The sequence below is a fragment of the Macaca mulatta genome, chromosome 6 (assembly GCF_049350105.2).
Source record: "Macaca mulatta isolate MMU2019108-1 chromosome 6, T2T-MMU8v2.0, whole genome shotgun sequence".
NCBI lineage: Eukaryota > Metazoa > Chordata > Mammalia > Primates > Cercopithecidae > Macaca > Macaca mulatta.
Window position 1 is genome coordinate 92,312,357 of NC_133411.1, and position 23,235 is coordinate 92,335,591.

The window sequence follows — 23,235 nt, forward strand, 5'->3', positions numbered from 1 at the left end:
TGCCTCTTTTGGAAAAATCAAGGAAATGCTTTTAGAGAAGCTTAAGTACCAGCTCCTCTTCATATCTCATACCCAGAAATTTGCCATGTGTCCCTACTTAATAAAGTTACTGACAAAGGGTAAGAGACAACTAAGATTGGTTTGGAAGCATGATTCCCTCCTAAGGCTGGGAACAGAGCCCAACATCTTTACTCGATTGCACCACAATAATAGTTGAATAGGGAAATAAATCGAGCCATAATTCTAACTAGAGACATGATAATTGGTTTTACTATCTTCAGAGAGATAAAACTATTAGCGAAATGAGTTAAATTTTTATCTGATATTCTCTCTCTAGAAGTATAAGGCTTGCAAAGGATAATATAGTTAAACATTCTCCACCTTACTGAGTGTTATCTGTTAGGTTTCATGTATGAAAATAATCATTCTTATTTTTGGTCTGACTGAGTAGTCTGTAAATGTATATGTATATTTATATCAATGAATTTTTTTCATGAGCTTGACAAAAATTTTGTCCTCATTTATGAATTTTTATAGAGGGTAGTATTTTCATAATTTTAGCATTAGATCCTGTCACAATATAGTCAAATTTCTTTCTGTGTTTACTTTAAACATGTAATTTTTAATTTTATTTATTTTTTGGCTATATCTAATTTGTAATACCAGAAAGACTATCTTGAGAAGGTACTTCATGTGTGATAAAATATTACTCTTGTTTTATTACTCATTGAATTTCTTTCTATAGAAACATTTTATATATACTTTCCAACATACTTTGTTATTCATTTTTCTTTAGACTTAGTGACAAATTCTTCATTATAATGGAAGTAACACTTAATGCTGTTCAGTGGAATCAAGTATACAGTTGTTTATTCTTCTCTCACATATATAAATGAAAATCTCCCTTGGACAGCATTTCCCTGCTAAACATATTTATTTTTGGAAGTCTCTTCTTTTGTTAGAAACCCATTTTTTAATTTTAAAAATTAAATTTTAAATAATTTTTTAATTTTTAGAAAATAAAATTCTACCATTGGCAACGCAGTCTTTTAAAAAAATACATATCACCATTATTTTTTTAACACCAGCCATGAGCAGAAGTTTAAAATTTTCCGAGGTATGCGCTAGCAATGAGAAGAGATATATTCAGTTAGGGAACTTACAGTCTGTGGGAGGAATATATAGTAACATTCCAAACATTTTACTTGCTTATTCCTCTCTGAATTTCTCAGATATCTGAAACTAAAGACTCAGTAGAAAAAAAGAAGGTCAAAGATGTTACAATATATAGTTCAATAAAAATAAATCAGGAAACAAAAGTATCAATGAACTAAAATTAACACCATTCAATATTTTAATAAATTATATCAAATATAAAAGTTTCATTGCAGTATCAAAAAGTTAGAATATATTATAAAATGTTTACACTGATTTGTTTAGAATATTTGATCCTTTTTCAGGAGAAGAACCATCACTTAAAGAAATATAGCACTGCATTAAATCAATTTTTAAGGCCCTGAGTTAGATAACATTTAATAGTTACGTTAGACATAAGGCAGAAATAAATCTTAAGAAGTTTGTGGTTAAAATGTGTGTAAGAAAATGATTCCAAACAAATTGCACTATTGTTACATAACCTGGATTTGAACTTGTTTTGTGAAATTCAGCAAGATATTTAACTTCCTTGGTGCTTAGTTTTATTTATAGCATTATTATTAAATGCCAGACACTGTTCCTATCCCTTTACATATATGTATCTTCGCAATAATCTTAAAAGATTGGTATTATTATTATCTTGACCTAAGATGGGGAAGCTGAGACCAAAGAGGTTAAATTATGGTCGAGTTGAAATTCAGATCTTGACTGTCAACCTTTCCAAAATTCCATGTTCTTAACCACAACTCTATATTATCTCTCTATTAATAAACATAAGGGAATTGAATTATGTCTAGTTTTTCTTCCACCTTAAAGAGTCAGAGAACCTAGGTTAGACTTAGTTCAGATAGAGGTCAGTTAAAGAGGCCACCAGGAGAAAAGAGCATTGGTGACCATTAAAATTAGAAAATATGAAACATTTATTATGAATATCATATTTTATGGAGTCATTATTTGTGGTTCGATTTTAAAATTTCTGTGAATGATTCTTACACTACAAATTAAAAAAGCAAACATTGATGAACTAGAATGGCACAATTCAGGTAAAAGCAAACATAGATGAACTAGAATGGCAAGATTCAGGTCAGTACTTCAAAAAGTTATACATGAAAACAAATTATTTTATATTCCATATTTTTAGTATAACAAACACTTTTTAATGACACAAAGTATTATGAATATCTGAAGGATAGTAGTTGGACTTTTAGTATCTATTGATAGAAAAAATGCACTACATCGAAAGCTACTACAATTTTGAATGCGTTTAAAGGAGTTTATATTTTATTAATCACAATGACATAGGCATGGATTTGAAAAACAATACCTATACAATAAAATGTATTCATTTTGTCAAAATAAAATTCTTCTTCACTTAGTTTTACAGACCCCATAGGGACCCAGGTAAATTATATATTCAAATTGTTAGAAGGAGCCAAGCATCATACCTGTAATCCCAGGATTTTGGGAGGCCAGAGCTGGAGAATAGCTTGAGGCCAGGAGTTTGAGACCAGCCTGGGCAACATAGTAAGAACCCGTCTCTACAAAAATGAAAAAATAAAGTTAGGTAGGCATGGTGACATGCATCTGGGGTCCTGGCTACTAGGGAGTCTGAGACATGAAGAATGTTTAAAACCAGAAGTTCGAGGGTACAGAGAGCTATGATTGTGCTACCACACTCCAACCTGAGCAACAGTGTTAGACCTGGTCTGTCTCTTAAAAAAAAGACAGAAGAAAGAAAGAAAGAAAGAAAGAAAGAAAGAAAGAAAGAAAGAAAGAAAGAAAGAAAGAAAGAAAGAAAGAGAGAGAGAGAGAGAGAGAGAGAGAGAGAGGGAGGGAGGGAGGGAGGGAGGGAGGGAGGGAGGAAGGAAGGAAGGAAGGAAGGAAGGAAGGAAGGAAGGAAGGAAGGAAGGAAGGAAGGAAGGAAGGAAGGAAGGAGGGAGGGAGGGAAGGAAGGAAGGAAAGAAGGAAGGAGAAAAGAAGGGAAAAGAAGAGAAAATAAGAAAAATGTTAGAAGAAAACTATCCCACACTTTTATTTGATTACATAGAGGGAAAATTTTCCACTCCTAAGAAGAATCATTTCACTTTCCTTAAGCAGTGAAGATACATCTGTGGAGTTAATTTAGGAGAAGAAACTGACATTATATTACATTTCTTCATCTTTTAAATTTTCAGATGAGCCTGGTTAATAATGGTGTGTTCTGTCTGCTATTTGGGATACTGTAAACTGAGACTAACAGGCTCTATCTCGTGGAGATGACTTTATATTTGTTCCTTTGTGCAAGTGATTAGGTGGATAAATTTGTCTTATTATAGTAAAAATGGTCAGACCACTAGGCCACTCACATAAAGACAAATCTTTTAATTAGCTTTGTCAGTAATGCGGTGACATTTGATCTCCACTTTTTGGCTTGTAACTTATGTTTCACTAAATTTAGAATTTTGAAAGGTAAAAGATAATGATATTTATTATCTCTTTAAGAGTATGTCATATCTAGTATTTTCGAGCTAAGGCAGAGCCTTCCAAATGGTGTACAATAAATAAGGATAAATGTATTAATGACATACATAGAATATGCAACTGAGACATAAGAGCAATTACTGAAAAGCATGGATACAAATTATCTTTTATATTATTTATAAGCATGATAACTTTGAATAGATATTTAAGAGTAAAGCTAAGTTCTAGGCTCCAAATAAATACAAATGTTATTTGAATTTCCTTAGACCTCAGTATTTAATATAGTTGATCAACATACAAGTGTGCAATATATGATTCAAATATCAATGTGCAAATCTGGCCAGAAGACCCGATGCTCGGAAGTTTATTGTCACATTTAACTAATTGACCGGGAAGAAATAACCAAACAAACCAAAACTTTAGTCTTCTATACAAAAAAATCATCTTCCAATCCTTTACAATTTTCATACATTACCTGAAAAATGAAAATTTGTCTTTACAATATATGGGTCGGCCATAAAACATTATATGTGTTCATCATGTTTTTCCAAAGAGTAATGTACTATCTATCAAAGAAACTGGTCAGTGGTTCTAGCAAACAAATATGCCACATTTTTCAATACTTCTTTTGTATGAATAATGATATTTAGTTTATTATAATGAACTTCTAATAAAGGTCCTTAAATTGAACTTTTCAAGTTTTTAGTTCTGAGAAGCATAACAGTAAGTGAAAGAAGCCTATTATATGTTAAACTGTTTTCTGAACAAAATTTTTGTTGCCGAGGAAACATTTATTTTCCTAATAGAACACATTTTCAGGGTCTCATTTGTGTTAAAAATATTCTTACTCTAATCTAACTTATTTAGGAATTAAAAAGACATTATTGTATGAATTACATACAATTAAAAAATTGACCTTTTATTTCAGATGAGTTCATGAATTCACAAATAAATAATAAATTTTTATAAATGTATTTGTATCTCACTTCTGGTTTTATGGTTTAGAGTAGTAACAAAATTCTTTCATTCTTTAGGTTTTAATTTTATCTTTGCTTAATTTGTAAACTTTTAATATATCTTTAATTAACATTCATTTTTAGTAATTTTCAATAATTTTCAACCATTTATAAATATTATGTTTTTGGCCTTCCTTATCTGAAACTAAGAACATAAATAAATTGCTTCATTTTACAAGATAAGCTCTCCAGGAGTAGGATCTGCTTTATTCATTGCCATAGCCACATTGCCTGCAAAAACGAATAATACATAATGATTTACCTAAGTTAATTGGTCAGTTTTCAAAATAAATTCATTTTTAGAATATAAATTATTTTTCTATTTAAATTTGTGACTGTGTAAATATTTAAAGAAAATGACACTTTATTCTTTTATGTCAGATACCAAATTTTTTTACAAAGTCAGCATTTTCAATGTGTCTTTTCTAGGTGATTTTATATCTTATATATTATTAATTGTTCTAATTAATACAAAAATCTCTATTCGCTTTACAATATATTAGACTAATAATAGAAAGTTGAGAACAGGATTATATAAGACTAGAGAAGTTGAGTTTATCTGATAATAATAAAAGCTTAAAGTTTACCTAAAATAAAAACACATGGTAAATAGTGAAAAACAGGATTTATTCAGAAATTTACTTTGAAAAACATATAAGGATTTATAAAATTGTTTATGCTATCTTTATCTAAATCTCAAATTTAAATAAAATGAAAATTGAAATTATTTCTTGTTGAAACAATTTAGTATTGTGTTTTGCCTCTCGGGATTATTCTACAAGAAAGTTTTAAGATAACATAATGTAATTTTCACTTAATGCTGAATTTTACAGCAAAAGTATTAAAATATTGATTTAAAAATATTCTATCAATTTAACCATTTTCTCTAGGCTCCTCCCAATCTTCTGGATAATTAAATAATTTTTATTTTGACTTTTCTCTAGTTCAATTTATAAAAGATTCTATTCTTTATTAATTGAATTAAATCTAGCAGATCCTCATCTTTCAATGGGATTGTCTGTATTTTTCAGCCATTATCTGCTTTCATGAATTTATGAATTTTTTTTAAAACTTTTATTTTAAGTTCGGGGGTAGATATGCAGGTTTGTTATGTAAGTAAAATTGTGTCACAGGGGATTGTTGTACAGATTATTTTGTTACCCAGGTACTAAGCCTAGTACATAGTAGCTATTTTTTCTGCTCTTCTCCCTCCTCCAAACCTCTACCCTCAAATACGCCCCACTGTCTGTTGTTTCCCTTTTTGTGTTAATGAGTTATCATTTAGCTTCCACTTATAAGTGAGAACATGAGGTATTTGGTTCTCTGTTCCTGCATTAGTTTGCTAAGGATAATGGCCTCCATATCCATCTATGTTACTGCAAGATACATGATCTCATTATCTTTATGGCTGCATAGTATTCCATGGTGTCAATGTACCACATTTTCTTTTTCCAATCTGCCATTGATGGGCATTTTGGTTTACCCCATGTCTTTACTCCTGTGAATAATACTGGAATGAGCATACTCATGTATGGTAGAAAGATTCATATTCCTTTGGGCATATACCCACTAATAGGATTTCTGGGTCAAATAATACTTCTGTTTTTAGCTCTTTGAGGAATTACCATACTGATTTCCACAATGGTTGAATTAATTTACACTCCCACCAACACTGTATAAGTGCTCCCTTTTCTCTGCAACCTCACCAGCATCTGTTATTTTTTGAAATTTTAGTACTAGCCATTTTGACTGATGTGAGATGCTATCTCATTCTGGTTTTTATTTACATTTCTCTAATGATCAGGAATATTGAGATTTTTTTCAGATGCTTTTTGGAAGCATGTATGCCTTCTTTTGAAAAGTATCTGTTCATATGATTTACCCAATTTTTAATGGAGTTGTTTTACTCTTATAAATTTCTGTAAGTTTCTTATAGATGCTGGATATTAGAGGTTTTTCAGATGCAAACTTTGTAAATATTTTCTCACATTCTGTAGTTTGTCTGTTTACTCTGTTGATAGTTTCTTTTACATCTGGGTGCTCCTATGTTGGGTGCGTCTGTAGTTAAGATAGTTAGGCCTTTTTGTTGAATTGAATTTTCTACCATTATGTAATGATCTTCTTTGTATTTTTCTATCTATTTTGTATTAAAGTCTGTTTTGTGTGAAATTAGGATTGTAATGCCTACTTTTGTAATAATTCATTTGCTTGGTAGATTTTCCTCCATCCCTTTATTTTGAGTGTATGGGTGTCATTACCTGTGAGATGGATCTTTAGAAGACAGCATACCGTTGGATCTTGCTTTTTTGACCGGCTTTACGCTCTGTGTCTTGTCTTTTCTTTTTTTTTTTTTTTTTGAAATGGAGTCTTGCTTTGTTGCCCAGGCTGCAGTGCAGTGGTATGATCTCGGATCACTGCAACCTCTGCCTCCTGGGTTCACGCCATTCTCCTACCTCAGCCTTATGAGCAGCTGGGACTACAGGTGCCTACCACCATACCCTACTAAACTTTGTATTTTTAGTAGAGATGGGGTTTCATCATGTTAGCCAGGATGGTCTTGATCTCCTGACCTCATGATCCACTCCCCTCAGCCTCCCAAAGTGCTGGGATTACAGGCATGAGCCACCATGCCCAGTCACTCTGTGTCTTTTAATTGGGATATTTAGCCCATTTACATTTAAGGTTATTATTGATATGTGTGGATTTGATCCTGTCATTATGTTGTTAGCTGGTTATTATGCTGGCTTATTTGTGTGGTTGCTTTATAGTGTCACTGTTCTGCATATTTAAGTGTGTTTTTGTATTGGCTGGGAAAGGTTTTTCCTCTCTAAATTTAGTGCTTCTTTCAAGATCTCTTGTAAGGCAGGTCTGTTGGCAACTATCTCCGTCAACATTTGCTTATCTGAAAGGATCTTATTTATCCTTTGCTTAGGAAGCTTACTTTGGCTGGATATAACATTTTTGATTGAAAATTTTTTTCTTTAAGAATGTTGAATATAGGCCTCCAATCTCTCCGGTCTCTTCTGGCTTGTAGGATTTCAGCTGAGAGGTCTTCTGTTAGCCTGATGCGAGCTCTCTTTGTAGGTGACCTGCTCTTTCTCTCTTTCTGCCTTTAACATTCTTTCTTTTTAACCTAGAAAATCTAATAATTATGTGTCTTTGGGATGATCTTCTTGTATAAAATCTTGCAAAGCTTTTCCCTATTTCCTGAATTTTACTGTTTGCCTCTCTAGCAAAGCTGGGGAAGTTTCCATGAACATTATCCTGAAACTTGTTTTCCTAGTTGTTTGCTTTCTCTCCCATCTCTTTCAGGGATACCAATGATTTGTAGATTTGGCCTCTTAATATAATCCCATATATTACAGTGCTTCTGCTCATTTTAAATTTTTGTTTTTTTTGTCTGACTATCTTATTTCAAAGAGCCAATCTTCATGTTCTGAGATATTTTTTCTCAGTTTGGTCTACTATGCTGTTAATATTTGTGATTGCATTATGATATTCTTGCATGTATTTTTCAGCTTCATCAGATCCTTCAGATTCTTTTTCATACTGGCTATTTTACCTTTCAGCTCCTGTATCATTTTATTGTGATTCCTAGTTTCCTTGGATTGGGTTGTGCCTTTCTCCTGAATCTTGATGATCTGTGTTTCTATCCATATTCTAAATTCTATTTCTGCCATTTCAGCCAGCTCAGCCTGGATAAGAACCCTTGTTGGAAAACCAGCTTATTTGTTTGGAGGACAGTCTAGCCATTTGAGTTACTGGAGTTCTTGTATTGGTTCTTTCTCATATCTACATGCAGGTAGGTGTTCCTTTAACTGCAAAGTAGACTGAGTACGGTCAATAGACTTCCTTTCTGGATATTTTCACAGGGCTGAAACTTTGTGCAGCGTCTTTATTTATAGCTGACGTCCTGTCTTTGGTTTCACAGATGGGTATATTAGTGAGGTATTTTTGGTGTGTAAGCTTTAGGGTATGATCCAGTGGGTGCTGCTAAGGTGTATTGGTCAGTTGGTAGGCTCTTACTGGGTCATATGGTTCCCCTAAATATCCTGAGTTGCAACCATGCTCCCTCTCAATGCCCTGAAAGTTTGAATTCCTCTTCCACTTGAGTGTTGGCTGTGGATGGCAGCTTGGCACTCCTTGGCTCCCACCACTGCTCTGGGGCAATCTTAGCGTTTGCCATTCTTCCCCAAATTGAAGGCAGCAGAGGAAGGGACCTTAGTAGTGATTGTGGCCTAGGGTCATTTGCTTGTCTCCTGGGGGTCCTACCGCAGACGGAAAATCCTGCATCTTTTAAAATATTTGCATTTTGTCTTTGTAAATAGATCTTATTTGTATTTATTTTGCAGTGATCAATAATTACACTTATGATCACTGAAGAAAAACCCACTGACAATTTTTTTTTTTTTTTTTTTTTTTGAGATGAAGTCTCACTTTGTCACTCAGGCTGGAGTGCAATGACATGATCTTAGCTCATTGCAACCTCTGCCTTTCGAGTTCAAGCAATTCTCCTGCCTCAGCCTCCCAAGTAGCTGGGACTACAGGCTCCCGCAACCATGCCTGGCTAATTTTTGTATTTGCAGTAGAGATGGGGTTTCACCTTATTGGCCCGGTTGGTCTCAAACTCCTGAGCTTGTGATCCACCCACCTCAACCTCCCAAAGTGTTCGGATTACAGGCGTGAGCCACCACGTCCTGCCGAGCAATATTTTACACTGATGCTAAGTCAAGATGGTTATTTGTGTAGGGGCTATTACTTAAACTGGTTTAATTAAGGAGGACTTGCTTTAATAAGTTTTGTTTAACTTAATAATTTAATTTAATAATAATAAATTATTAAATAAATTTAATAATTTTCTTTTGGGATGATAAATAGATAATTAACTATTACCTGTGTGTGAAGGTAAATTCATAGGGCTGAGTCTGGAACTGGTCCTTAAATACGATAGCTTCAGTTTGAAGCCTAGAAAACTATCTGCCTAATATAATTACTACAAATAGTTGTTAATTTATAACATAGCATTTATAAAATTATATGTAATAAAAAGAAATCTTATTAAAATAGCAGTGGTAGAAGAGCAGGACTAGATATGATTTTAATCTCCTTACTCTAATTTCCACAGTGGCTATAATGAGAAGTTATGGATCATAAACCACAAGATTTAGTTAGGTAAATTTCATTTGGTTATGTTTTAATGGTCATTTATTCCTCCAAAGACCTATCATTATCATTATCTCATTTTTTATATGTGAAAAATACTAAGAGATATTTTATGTGGTTAGAAGTAATTATTTACAGATACTTCTGCCAAATCAATACAAGACCATAATTAGTGCACATTGCTCTTTAAAATAAAAAATTATACCATAAGAAAGTCTAAAATCTACAGCAGTCCAGAGTTATGTGATATAAACAAAGAATTTATTCTATTAATGTGTGAAATTAGTAATCTATTTTTCATTAAAGTCTTCAAAAGGTGGAAAAACTCAACTAGAGAACTCATCTTAGAAGAAAAATTCATTACTATAGGAAATCACCTAAAATGCATATAGGCATATTATTTTCATTGTTCATACTTTCCAGGTTTGAACACTGCAGAAAAAATTTTCTCCTTTTTAATCAGCCACTACATTTGTAATTATTTTCATGATCTCATTATTGATTCTTTCTTTGCTTTACCACATCTTCTATTGCAGTTTTAGCCATTAGTTATACCTACATAAGTAAGGTAATGGCTCCTTTCTAAAGTCATTACTTCAATTCTTTTCACTCTCTTTAACTTTGATATGAATCCCATTTTAACCTTCCTACCTCAAAACTTAAATAAACTAGCATTTGCCTACTATAATTTTGCAACATTTTAAAGTTACTATTGTTTTATTTTAAATTCCCTGTCAGGAGTTAATCTTTTAAAGTGTAAAGTGTAATTGATGTGTATTACTTACTAATATATGCAATCACTATTTTATTGTTGTATATGTAGAGGGTCTTAAGATTTTTTATTAAAACATTTTTGCTTTGTTTATCTTATAGATAAATTTACATGCTGAATTATAATTTTTAAATAATAAATTTCAATAAATTGGACTTGAACTCACAATGCACACATTTTAAGATTTTTGATGAATTTTACAAAACCACTTTCAAGAAAATTTCTATCAAAAGACAAACATTTATGAGAATATGTACTTCCATAATCTTCATCGTTTTTACATGATTTAACTTTTAGAGTATAAAAAGATATTCATTACTGTTTTATTTGTTATTTTTAAACATTTATGAAATTTAATATTTTAATACATTTATGGACCATTTATTTTTTATCATTTGTTTTCATATTTATAGGTTTTATTAAGTTTTCTATCTATAATTTTTTATTTTAATATATATAAGAAGATATTGAAGATATAAACTCATGCTACTATTGATGATCGTTAGCCATTATTTTTTTTTTGTAATGTTATAGATGGATCTACATACATAAATGTTTCTCCTTGTTTGTTGTTAGGTAGAAATCTTATTGCCCCATTCCCCTGTCCCACATGATTAGTTAATGTGCCAGCATCACTTGTAGAGAAATCCATTCATTTCCAAGTCATCACTATCAACAGACTTAAATATCTATAAATATTAATCATCTCATTGTATTAATAAAAACTTATGACAGATGCATATTTTTAAGTGTTTATACTTGAATCACCATCAAAAGTAAGAATAGTGTACAGATTCCAAAAAGAGTTAATCAGTGCCCACTATAATGCACTTTCACATACACTGAAAAAAGTTCATATTTGTGGCAATAATGTGTAACATATTTTTTTCAATGTGTGTGAAAGTACATTAGAGTTTGTGATTGTAAACAGTTTTGAGTTACTGAGTTGTGAATAGCACAGTAACAATGTACAGATTTTTGTTTTTTTTCAAGAATTACTAAAGGGTAAACCTCACGTTTTTCTTTTTTTTCTCCAAATCTGTGTTTGTGTGAAGAAGCTTTATGGTACAGTAAATACAGAACTACTGAGAAGTCAGAAAGAAATAAATTAGGTTTTCAATATACCTATTATTTTAAGACATAAGCAGATTTGTAGAGCACATAATTTGCTTACCAGAACTTATAAAAATTTATGATATTTTATTTTCACTTGAAGGCTTAAATATAATTGCCCATTTTCTACAAAAGCTTTTTTTGTAAAATGTCAATATTATTTTAAAACATTCATAATAATAGTAATTAACACCAGATTAATTAATTACTTATTCAAAGTAGTGTTGAAAGTTCACCAGGAGTAATATATAATGACTTCTGCAAAAAGTACTTATTAATGCAGCAAGTTATAGAATATTATTTGGATTATTTCAAAAATTTCCCACCCTTCTAGGATAAGAGTGATTGCTTTTTAGCCATAGTTACATACAATCACCAAAATTGGCTTTAACACATTTAAGCAATAAACTTTAGTTATATAACTATGGTAACAAATAAACACCAGAAATGCTCTGTATTTTTTCTGATTGATCTATATTAATTCACATCAGTGAGCATACTTCTGAAAGACACCTAAATTTAGTTACAGCCAGCCTCATACTTTAATATCTAGACTGTCAGCATCAGACTTACTCCAGGGAACACGTTGCTAAGACTAATGTCAACCAAATAATGGCTCTGTAACCAATATCAAGCATACTTCTAAGGCTGTAGTCAACCTGCTTCCTTTCTATGACCAACTCAAGCAAGGACAAACTCTTTCCATGATTCTATATAAGCAGTTTGGTGATAAGGCTCTTCTAGACCAACAATGTATTATTTTTACTTATGTAGGTACTAAATTCAACTTTGTCCCCCCCCCCCTTTTTTTTGGTTTTAAGTTTGAGGCTCATCCTTGGACAATTCTGGAAATTCTAGTTTGGTTGTTTGAAAGTTTTCATTTGGCAGCATTTTATGGAACACTCAGACCAGCAGGTATGCTCAATGGGTCTCTAGGCCCAAATTCCTTTTCTTCAGATTTGCTGTCCTGCCCTGTCTCAATAAAATTATTGATATCTTATAAATATCTTGTTAGTGATTCTTGTTTTATTAGCCTAAAATTTGTAAGCAAATAGAACTTTGTGTTTTTAGATCTAAATAATAAAATGTGCATAATTCAACTAAATCTAGGAATTTCTATAAGGCATTTGTGTAATTAGAACTTTTGGATTGGAAGTGTACATTTTATTTAAAAAATGGACTTAAATTTTGTGAAACTGTATTATAACTTTTGTTAGAATGTGTCATTCATGTAAACTACTCCAGTCAAATTTGTCTCAATATAAGGATACCAGATTCCTCGGGTTTGTAGATTTGCAATTTCGTTACTTTTTTATTGCCATTAATTGGCTTATTTTTCTGCTGCTTGCTTTTATTTTGCTTTTGTTTAACCATTTTCACAAAGTGTTGTCTTACGGTTTTTATGTCTTTGTTTCCTTTATCTCAGATATTTTTGTGTCTGCTGAATGTCCAAGGGAGTGTTCTATGGAAAACAGGCCTAATAAATCTCCAACTAATCCCAATTGTTCTGAGGACTAATGATTGACTATCCATTTAACAGATAACCCATTTGTGCAAAGGCAATTAATCAACTTTTCATCGAGTCTCATACAAAACAATCATGAGCACACTTTGCCTTGTAAATTGGCAACAGTAGGTTAATATTCTTTAGTCCATATTTAGGCATAAATAACTCTTGGGATGTTGATCATCATACAGGTCCCTCCTAGATTGTCTTTAGTTAGGGAACCTGAGACATCCTCTTTAGGCACCTATATTAGATTGAACATAATGCCCTTTTTCCTGTTTGTCATTGGTTCTTATATCAATGATAATACATCTTCTTTTGTTAACAATTCTATGCCTATATAAGGTTGTGTGATAAAGATTAATACTGGGCATCAGGAAGAGTAGATAATGGTTTCTGGTCTTAATACCTAGGTGATGGGATAGTCTGTGCAGCAAACCACGATGGCACATGTTTACCCAGGTAACAAATCTGCACATCCTGCATATGTACCCTGGAACTTAAAATAAAAAATTTTTAAAGATAAATATTGGTTTAAATTGGTAAAAGTTAGAACATTGACTTTGAAAAAAAACTTGCCATTTTGGGTACTTCAGACATACCAAAATTATAAAAGAGCTTATAAAAATAAATGCAACAATAATTCAAAATTCAATAGTTAACCACTTCAGTTGACTTTCTAAGGACTCAATTCTGAATACTGTATCCAAAATCTTTAACTTTGAAAACTCTTTATGTCATTTATACTCAAATATTTTGAAAACCACTCATGCCTACTGTGTGTTTCATTACTTCTCTATAGCATCCATTAGAATACTTCCATTTTTCCTTCTCTTTCTACTGTCATTCTAAATGAGTTACTCTTTCTTCAGTCTTTTCCTAGGAAGATATTAACCGTATTTTTATTACTATCAGTGGTAGACAGGATAAAGAAAATGTGGTACATATAAAATGATATGTTAGACTTTGTGTCCCCACCCAAATCTCATCTTGAATTGTAATCCCCATAATTTCCATGATCCCCACAATGCCCATGTGTCAAGGAAGAGACCAGGTGGAAGCAATTGAATCATGGAATGGTTTCCCCCATGCTGTTCTCATGATAGCGAGTGAGTTCTCATGTGATCTGATGGTTTTATAAGGGACTTGTCCCCCTTTGCTCAGCCCCTTCTCCTTCCTGCTGCCTTGTGAAGAAGTGCCTTGCTTCTCTTTTGCCTTCTGCCATGATTGTAAGTTTCCGGAGTTCTCCCCAGCCATGCTGAACTATGAGTAAATTAAACCTCTTTCCTCTATAAATTACCCAGTCTTGGGCAGTTCTTTATAGCAGTATGAAAACAGATTCATACACCATGGGATACTGTTCTGCCATTAAAGAAAAAAAAGAAAAGAAAAAAAGATCGTGTCCTCTGAAGGAACATGGATGAAACTGGAGGCCATTATCCTTAGCAAACTAATGCAGGAACAGAAGACAAAATACCACATGTTCTCACTTATAAGTGGGAGCTAAAAGATGAGAACACATGGACACATAGAGGGGATCAACACACTGGAGCCTATCAGTGGGTGAAGGGTGGGAGAAGGGAGAGTATAAGGAAAAATAACTAATGAGTTCTGGGCTTCATAACTGGATGACAAAATAATCTGTACAAAAAACTCCCATGACACACAAGTTTACCTATATAACATACTTGCACTTGCACCCCTGAACTGAAAATAAAAGTTAAATAAAAATAAAAATAACAGACATATTTTTATAAAATGTGTAACACTTAGCCAGGTGCAGTGGCCATGCGTGTAGTCCCAGCTTCTCAGGAGACTGTGTTAGGGGGATCACTTGAGCTAAGGAGTCTGAGTCTAGGCTGGGCAACATAGAGAGACCCCATATCTTTAAAAAAGGTTTATACCAAAATCCTTGTTACATATATCATCTATCTGTCTAATTATATATGTCTTGATGGATATGCATTTATATAATACATATAGGTATTTTTATATAATATATGTATAGATAAATCAGAAGAGTTTTATTGTGGGAATTGGCTCATGTGATTTTAGAGGCCAAGAAATCCCATGATATGCTCTCTGTAACTTGAAGGACCAGGAAATCCAGTGGTGTAATTCATTTTGAGCCTGAATGCCCGAGACTCAGGGGAGCTGATGATTGAAATAACTCCTAGTACAAGGCCAAAGGCCTGAGAAATGAGTGGGTGGCTGCTGGCATAAGTCTGGAAGTCTGAGGGCCCAAGAACAAGGAGCTTCAATGTCTGAGTGCAGGAGAAGATAAAATGTCTCAGTTCAAGAAGAGAAAGGCGAAGAATCTGCCCTTTCATCACCTTTTTGTTCTATTTGGGTCCTGGAGAGATTGGATGATGCTCGCCCTCAGTAGTAAGGGCAGGTTTTCTTTACTTAGTCTATGGATTCAAATGCTAATCTCTTCTCAAAACCCAACACAGATACAACCAGAAATAGTGTTTTACCAATTATCTGGGCATGTCTTAGCTAAATGAGATTGACATAAAATTCACTATTACGGATCTGCATTTTTCCTTTACCAGATTCTCACAATGTCCATTTAAGTTCGTGAACATACATAAGACTGTTTCTTCCCAAGATTATAAGAAAAATATTATTTTAACTGCCTGTAACAACTGGCAGTTTTTATGGAAATACATTTTATCAAGTTCTTATTATTACCACTAATAACTTGCCCAAATGTAGGCTTTATTTGGCACCATTAAAATGCTAGCTCTATAATTCAGCTCTTACAAGCTATTGCTACTGCAGACAAAAATTAACATAACTTGTATTACACTACTATTCCAAATAATTATCCTATTTGCCAATAACGTAAACATGAAGGAAAATATCCTTACTCTAGAAAAGGGTAATACATTTTTAGGGAAGCAACATTGACTTATTATTGTGGCAATACTTATAGAAGATATAGTTTGATTTGCTATCTTGGCAACACCTAGGTATCTACAGATTCATTAAGATTGATTACATTCCTTATGCAGCACCGAAATTCTTTCTTTCTCTCTCTCTCTCTTTCGTTCTTTCTTTCTCTCCTTCCTTCCTTCTTTTCTTTTCTTTTCTTTCTTTCTCTTTCTTTCTTTCCTTCCTTCCTTCCTTCCTTCCTTCCTTCCTTCCTTCCTTCTTCTTTTTAATTTTTTTTTTAGACAAGGTCTCCCTCTCTTGGTCAGACTGGAGTACAGTGGTGTGATTGTAGCTCACTGCAGACTCCAACTCCTGGCTCAAGGAATTCTCTGCCTCAGCCTCCAGAGTAGCTGGCTACAGTCACAGGCCACCATGACCAGCTAATGTTTTAATGTTTTTTGTGAAGTCTAGCTACATTGAGAGACCAGGCTGTTCTCAAACTCCTGGCCTCAAGCAATACGCCTGCCTTAGCCTACCAAAGTGCTGGGATTGCAGATGTGAGCCTCTGTGCCAGGCTCTCTGAGTATTACAGAAGTCTAAAGAAATATGAAATTTATTGGGGTATAATAAATATCAAATAGACAGATGAACCTAAGGACAAAGGTCACATCTGGAGGAGTTAACTTGATCATCCTCAACAGCATATTCTTCATTTGGGCTAACATCATAAAGAGTTCTTTCCCTGGAAGCATATTAAGCTGTTAAAATTGCTTAGTTTTGGATAATTAAATACTTTTGGATTTGTTCTGGCCAACCAGATGAATGTTTACACCATTGCTAGCACTTCTTGATCAATTTGGGTTAACATTAAATACCAGATGGAGAAATCTATGCTGAAAGAAAAAGCAATCTGATTGTTTTAGATAGATTTTTAGAGTGGTTGAGACTTTTTTTTGGTTCAAGTTTTCTTGTTGAGGTTTGGGAAATATTAGGTTATGGTTTCAGACTTTGGCAGTCTCATGATATTTTAGTTAAATTTGTTGACACAATTGTTTTTTAGATTGCTAAATGCTACTATGCAGGTACTGTCCTTACAAATGTTTCCAAATGACTCAAAGATGAAAACAGGATGAAATCATGTTGCTCAACATGAGCACTGAAAATCTGTGAAACATTTTGTCTTCAAGAATAATCAATGATTCAACCTGTTTTACATCATGGTGACTATAATTAATAACAATACATTGTATATTTGAAAATTGCTAAAAGAGTAGATTTTAAAGTCTCTCACCACACGCGAAAAAAATGGTAAGCATGTAAGACAACGTGTATATTTAATTTCTTGATTTAGCCATTCTACAACATATTCACACATCAAAACACCATGTTGTATGCCATAAATATGTACAAATTTTGTTAATTAAAACTTTTCTTAAAGAAGAGTCATCAATAGTAGTGAAAATCTGAATAAACTTTGCTGCTCTATCATGTAAACTTAGTTGCAGTGAGACCAGTGAGGGACTGAAAATATTAAAAAGTCCCTTTGGGAAGCCAAGGCAGGTGGATCACAAGGTCAGGAGTTTGAGACCAGCCTGACCACCATGGAGAAACCCCCATCTCTACTAAAAATACAAAAATTAGCCGGGCATGGTGACGTGCGCCTGCAATCTCAGCTACTTAGGAGTCTGAGGCAGGAGAATGGCTTCAACCTGGGAGGTGGAGATAACAGTGAGCTGAGATCGCACCATTAAACTGCAGCCTGAGCAAGAGAGTGAGGCTCCATCAAAAAAAAAAAAAAGGTCCCAACACACTTAGACAGAGACTGATTTTTCTATAACCATCGTAAGAAGCAACCTTCAAAATCGGTTTTAAACATGTCTAATAAGTCTATTTATTTCCGTAATCAGAGTAACATTTAAACCTGAGAACTGGTTTTAACATCTAATTAATAAACAACTCAGTTTAGTAAGCATAATTCTAAGAGCAACCAATCAGTGACAGCCTTATACTTTGCAAGTCAACTATTCAGCATTAGACTTACTCCTGTGAACACACTTTTAAGGCCGATGTTACTCTTGCCTCTGTAACGAATACATGACATGCCTCTAAAGCTATCATAAGCCTGGCCCAGACTCTGTGATCAATACCACCTATCCCAGTGCTTCTCTAAATCCTAGTGTAAGATCAATCCTTCACTTGACATAGTGAGAGAATGTCTGTTCATCATAGCTATTCTTTTTTAAAGTATTATACTCGCAATCACATTTTTAGTATTATAAATTACTGTCAGAAATACAGAGGCTTAGAGTGTCATTTGACAACTCTCAAGGAGTGAAATTATCCTATTCCAAATCAGTGTGTGCATTTACATATATGTATATTTAATAATTCCATATTGACTGTAACATTGTGATGATTTTATACTTAATAAATGTATTCATTCAACAAACACTATGCGATGTAGATTTTTTTTTGGTATAAGTTATCCAGCTTAGTGCTACAGAAAAGTCTTGCATGGACAAGCCAGAACCTTTTCTAGAGCGTTACATCGCTAGTGAGAAAATTTAGGTCTAGCTTTCTTGGTGTTTACATAGGATGGTATATTCATGGCTTTATTGGATGAAATCTCAGCATTTTTAAAATTTGTGAAATCACAAGAATATAAGTCTACCAATAATAAATTGCTCTTTTTCTGGTGATGTAATAACTACTTTAAGTATTCTGAGGAAAAATATCAGTGTGTGCTGAAGTGCTTAGGAAAAGATCTTAGATAGAACTTAAACTGGTTCTAGAAATGTAGCTGAACCTCAGCTGATGAAGAACAGGTGAGTATACAAGCCAGTTCAGCCTAGCAGGACCTGCCATGCTTCTAAGTCCTGTTCTAAAATGAAGCCATGTGAGGCTCCCATATAGACAAAAGGGACAGATCTCAGAAGAATCAATGCATCTGCGATGTTTCTGTGGCTCATTTCATATATGGACAAAACCATACCTTCTTTAAATACGAACCCCAGTGTAGGATCAGTTGTGTTAGGAATTATTTTCAAAGTGCTCTAGTTCCTCTGTTATATTTCACAATGCCCTTCATTCACTAATCTTGCCGAAACTACGGATTTTTGAAGGAGTCAAAAAGTTGAGCAGCAAAACACAATATGAATCTCCTTTACCAGGATTGTGAAGCAATGGCTTGACCCTCTACTGCATCATTATAGCATCAAACAATATATTCCACATTTTACCTAAGTTCTATGTTTATCTTAACTCATCTCCCAACCACGAATCTTCAAAGCAGATTTAGTGTCACTTTCCTTTTTCTAACTCTGGACATAATTTTTATCTAACTTATTTGTGATCTATTTTTAGCCCTTTGATTTTCATAACATACTAGGCTATATAAGAAATATATTTCATGGCAAGACTCCTCAAGACTTCTTCCCATTGCTTCTTTTGTTTTCACTTGGTTTAATATTTTTCTGTAAATAATTTGTATGTTCTGTTGGATTTTGAACAGAAACTCTTTACAAAGTTCTGGAGTCCTGTAGGAGGGATATTTGCTACTGAGCTTGTATCTAACACCCCTGGGCAAGTCAGATAACAAGGACTACTTCTGCTGTTTAAAATGCCAGTCAGTCCTTCACCTCTCACCACCCTTCAGTAGGAAGTATCTCCAGCATTGTCTCCATCCTTACCCTGACGAATTGAGCTGTTTATATGTACTTTGAAAAAATATACTCCAGGTTCATATACTGCTATTAAAAGCTAAACATAATAAATCATTCAGCTATGCAATTTCCAGGCTACTGATTCTTTGCACAGTTTATTTGTGTTCAGGCATCTCATAATTTAGAAGAAGAAAAGATAAAACTCTTCACTGCAAAAGTTGCAGAGGATAAATTATAACTTCGGGATAAAAATGGGTGTAATAATTTTTTCCACATTCACTGCTATCATGAATTTCAATTGCAATATAGCATATAAATAATAAGAAGGTAATACCTCATAGATTTTACTATTAGACTTCTGATACTAGGTAAATCTTAAAGCTATTTGGGGTTGATGTTCACAGTTTTTCAATCTTCATTAAATAATACTTTAGATGCATTAGTAACTTAAAGACTCTTCTTATCTATATTCTGTTTTAGTTCTCACAGTATTTGTGTTTGAGTGTTGATAATTTAGTTTTTTTTAAAAGAATGAATACATTCACTGAATTTCAGTAATCACATATCTTGCAAATGATTATACTGAGAATAATCCAGATTCTATTTTAGCCCCAGTGTTTGCCCACATAGGTCTTTTTAAGAAACATAATAAGTAGTAAAAAAAAAAAAAAAAAAAAAAAAGAGAGTTCTAGAGGATAACTTTAAGAGATCATGAATTTTAAATAAAATGTTTTCAGGAGGCAAGAAAGGAACAGATAGGGGTTAAGAAACAATCAAAGGGCCAGGTGCAGTGGCTCACACCTGTAATCCCAGTACTTTGGGAGGCCGAGACTGGCAGATTACCCGAGGTCAGGAGTTCGAGATCAGTCTGACTAACAAGGTGAAACCCCGCCTCTACTAAAAGTACAAAAATTAGATGGGCATGGTGGCAGGTGCCTGAAATCCGAGCTTGGGAGGCTGAGGCAGGAGAATCGCTTGGACCTGGGAGGCGGAGTTTGCAGTGAGCCGAGATCACGCCACTGAACTCCAGCCTGGGCGGCAGAGAGAGACTCTATTTAAAAAAAAAAAAGGAAAAAGAAAAAAAGAAAGGAAAGAAGGAACCAAAGAAAAAGAAACAATTTAAGCAAACAATTTAAGATGGGAAAAACACTATAATATTTTTTTTAAATGTGAGAAAAAAGCAATTAGAAAAAGATCTAGATATCTGCAGAAAGTTAACTTATTTTTCTCTCTCTAATTAGATGTTGTGAAAAAAAAATCCATTTGTGATAACAATAAAAAGCTATTCAACCCTCTGAGACTTATTTACCAAGAAAGGTGTAATAATTTATCATAATAGAAAAGTTAAAATTCTGAGAGACCATGAAATGTTTCCTAAATAGAAATATAGAAAATGTCACTAAGAGCAAAGATGAAATATAGCCATAAAGAAAAGAAATACCATAACATCTGTCTAAAATAACCTTAAAGACTCCATGAAAAATTAAGACACCAATGGGAATTATCACAATAGCATATAGTGTTTAGAAAGCATAGAGACTCTCCAGCTTCAGGTTAGAGAGTTTTGAAAGGGTGTTCTAATAAGTCTGAATTTTAAGGAAAAAGTTTTATTTCTAGTTCCATGGTAGGCCAGCATACCAAACATTGTATTGCAAATAAGAACATAATTTGATGATTATTTCAACAAAAAGGGGAAGAAGGGACTTTTGCCATCGGCAAATGTTCATCACTGTGCCTTTTTGCTGCTTGCTTATTTTATTTTCCTCCAGACATTCAGTACACACAGGTTCTAAATTTGTTTATAGTACTGAGTTTAAACTCATCAGTTTCTCCCATATAATATTTATTTAAACTTTAAAGGAGGAAAACTATAGATTAGAGAGTGTGGTACTCTAAAAATGGAAATTTGGTGTCTGAGTGTTAGTAGTATTTCTTAGATCAAAGGATTCTTACTGGCACCCTCCAAATGAATCATTTTGTGACTGCATCTCTTCCTAGTAATCCAACTCCTGATATTATCTGACACAAACTCCTTACCTTCTCATGATATTATGGTACAAGTACAAACAACCTTAGATTTGATTTGATTTTTAATGTTATTTCACTCACCATGCAAAAATAAACTTGCTAATGTTACGGCTGGGGTTAATGTTAAAGCCGAATCTGCAGTCTCAGAGCCAACCTCTTCAAACTTTGAATAAATTTGCCTCAACATTGAGTGCTATAATGCTCTGTTGTTGTCTTGAAGGAAGGAAAAAAAGTAAGACTCTGACTTCAGTGCTACACAGCCAGCGGCCTCTGTAAGAGTGAATGCCTTCATGGGGACGTGCTTAATGTGATACCGGTATTGTGCTGCCAGGCTGAGCTCAACTGAGGCTGAGAAAAGATCAATATGAAGTTTCATATTGTTGCACTGGAAAGTTTTTATTTTATGGCTCCAGGAGCATTTTCCAAACGGAAGCATTCTATTAAGAATTAATTCAGAACATCATATGTACCCCCCCCAAGTATAATATACCTTCACTATGTACCTTTAAAAATTAAAAAAGAAAATGATCACAATAGGCAAAAATTTGCTGAAGTAGAGTTTAAATTCCAGCTTTTCCCAGGTGGTTCCCCATTATTCTACCTGAAGCCCTAGGCAGGATGATATCCTGGGTCATGAGGACCTGAAGAAAGAAGAGGATTAAACTGTATCAGCTCAGGGATCCTGGTCACCTGCAGGTTTTATGCAGGTTTGCAGCAAGTGACTCCTGGGCATCCCCAAACACAGTAGGAAATCGAATCGTGTTCTCTTTCTTTAAAAATCATTTTGCTTTCTCTTTTTTTAGTTTAGCTGATATTATTCAATTGTTGCTACATTTGTTCCTATTGCTTAAAATAGTGTTTTACAAATAGGAATGATTTTAATATAATTTCTATGAATACATTATTTCTATTTCAAATCTGTTTCTTCTAGAAATAGAAGAAGGTATAAGTACTTTGTTTATATTAAAACTAAAAGTTTAATATATGTAGGCCATAGTTGAAGTTTAACATGACTGGTTAAGATGTTTGAAACAATGAAGACCATAAGCAATGAGATTTATTAAACAGAATGAATTGATTTTAGTGCTTATTTATTGGAGAGACAATCGGCATTTATGTCTTAAGGACTTAGGTTCTTTGGAGAGTTTGAAAGAAATATAGATGACTCATCTTTACCTTTGAATTTCATTTTTTGACTTTATAGTTACTAAATTAAATAACTATGAACAGAAAATAAAGCTTTTAAATTAAAATATGTGTGTATATACATATGTATATATACACATAAAATAACACATAGCTATTTTAATTTAATACCTATACAATTCTATGTATATATAAGCTTCTAAACTTAAAAAAAAACACAAATTGATTACCATCAGCCTTTTTGATATCTATAATTGCTATATTTAAATATTTATATATATATCACTTGGTTATTATATTTTTTGTTACAATGAAATTCACAGGAAATAAAATCAG